Source organism: Macrotis lagotis, chromosome X (assembly GCF_037893015.1).
Source record: "Macrotis lagotis isolate mMagLag1 chromosome X, bilby.v1.9.chrom.fasta, whole genome shotgun sequence".
In the NCBI taxonomy this organism is placed as follows: domain Eukaryota; kingdom Metazoa; phylum Chordata; class Mammalia; order Peramelemorphia; family Peramelidae; genus Macrotis; species Macrotis lagotis.
In genome coordinates this window covers 56,655,777-56,658,094 of record NC_133666.1, presented here as the reverse complement: position 1 = coordinate 56,658,094, position 2,318 = coordinate 56,655,777, and positions in this window count along the sequence as shown.

Genomic DNA, 2,318 nt, shown 5'->3' with positions numbered 1-2,318 from the left:
ATTCACATAGTAATTACCATATGCTGGGCACTGTTCTTAGCACTTTTGCAAATATTATCTAATTTGACCCTCACACCAGTCTTGGGAAGTAGATCCAATTATTACCTTTTATTTTGGAATAAAGGAATGAAGAAACTGAGGCAGACAAAGGTTAAGTGACTTGCCCAGGGTCTTACAGTTAATGTCTGAGGCTGCATTTCTGACTTCAACTCAATGCTCTATGTACTGCTTCATTTAGCTGCCTCCTTTAGCAGGGGTTATTGTATAAATAACCTAGTAATGCCTCCTGGCACACTTCCAAATTGTTATCTATGATGGTTAAACCAATTTGTGACTCCACTAGCAGTGAATTAACAGGCCTATTTTTCCATGTCTCTTTCAACAATGCCTTTTTCCATCTTTTAGCACCTTTGATAACTTTAGGTGGGTTAGGTGATATTGTAGGGTGGTTCCAATTTGCATTTCTCTCATTATTAGTCATCTCATGTATATTTTTAGCAACACTATTCTCCTCATGTTATAATGGTCTCTTCATGGCTTCAAATCACTGAATGGCACAATCTTTCCACAATCAAAATTGCTTTTGACCTAAAGGGCATTAGAGAAATACTGGTGGGTACAGACAGGATGCAGCACATCATCAATAATAACATATAATAACTAGCATTAAAGTTTAGGAAGTATAGGATTAGAAAAGGAGATGAACCAGTCATGAATTGTGCTGACGACGCAGTATTACTAAATTGGATATCTTACTATCTAGATTCCTCTACTCAGACTTCGAGCCCCAGGAGGTTACTAAGAGAAGGAAAAATCTAATACCCCAAATATATTCATTGTAATATTACTTATGATAGCAGAGAGTTAAAACAAAATATATGTCGAACAATTGGGGAATGAATGAACAGGTCAGGGCCTATTAATGAAATAGAATACTACTGTACCATAAGAAAACATAAAAATGAAGAATTCAGGGAAATACCAAGCAACAAAGAATGAAGAAAACAGAATCAAAAGAACAATATACCTGATAACTACAACAATGAAAATAATTTCAACACAGAGAGGCAACAACATTTTGGTAGAATAGTATGTTCAGAATTCATACATTACCAAATGCAAATAATATAGTTGTATTTTCTACCAATAACAGATAAATTAACATTTTGAGGAAGAATCTATTTTGTAATTATTGTGTAATTATTGTAAAGTCTCTACTATGTCAAAGGAAAAATGAATCAATATATTTGATTCGAAAAATAAACAAACAAAAAAGACGATTTCAGATGTCAAGGATTGGTAAAAATACCTGATAATTTCCCACAATCAATCTAGTCACCACCTCTTTTCCTATTCAATTTTGGCTCTAGCTCATTATCTACCCCAGTGTCTATCAATGATCAATGAACAAAATCAATGGGGGTGCCTATGGAATTCTATGGGATAATATGGGAAGTAGTTATTCTTCATCTACTTCATTTTTCATCAAGAAATTGCTAGTAGCCATAGCTCTTCTAAGAGCCAAGGATCACTAGGGGATTTTCTTTTGTTTCTGGTTAGCATTTAAATGACCAGGTCTTTATTGTTGAAATGAAATTCAGTATCAATTAGCCAAAGTGAAAATTAATTTTGATGGAGCTACGTTTTATTGATGCCTTTTGTTTTTATATACATTTAGCTTTGGAGATCTGGGTTTGGGTTTTTAGTTTTAAATTTCCATCCATATGTTTCCCCCTCTCTTTCTCAAAGAACCATCTCTTATTTAAATTAGAAAATCTTCTCCATGGTTTTTAAAATCTTACACCACCTTAGGTTTTATTAAACCTTTATTCTTCAATGCAGTGACACTAGCTTTCGTGCTGTTTTTCCCATATGATATACCATCGTCAAACAGAAAGCATTTGCTCTGGCTGTCCCACATGCCTAGAAATGCTCTCCCTAGTGACTTTCCATGCTTCCTTCAAGTCTCAACTAAAATCCCATCTTCTACTAAAATCCATCCACAGTCTCCCTTAAATCTAATGCCTTCTCTCTAAGATTATCTCTCTTTTGCCTTTTATATAGTTGTTTTGATGTTATCTTCCTCATTTAGAGATAGAACTGCTTTGTTTTATTCTGCTTTTTTGCCTTTCTTTGTATCCTCAGTGATTAAAACAGGGCTTGATATATAGAAGGTGTTTAATAAATAATTTACCATTTTAGGAATAGGGAAGGGGAGGGTGAAAAACCTATAATTCAAAATATTCTAAGGTCAAGGTCTTTTAGTGCAGCCAGGGACCATCTCCAGTTATCCTGATCTACATATGGACACTGGACCC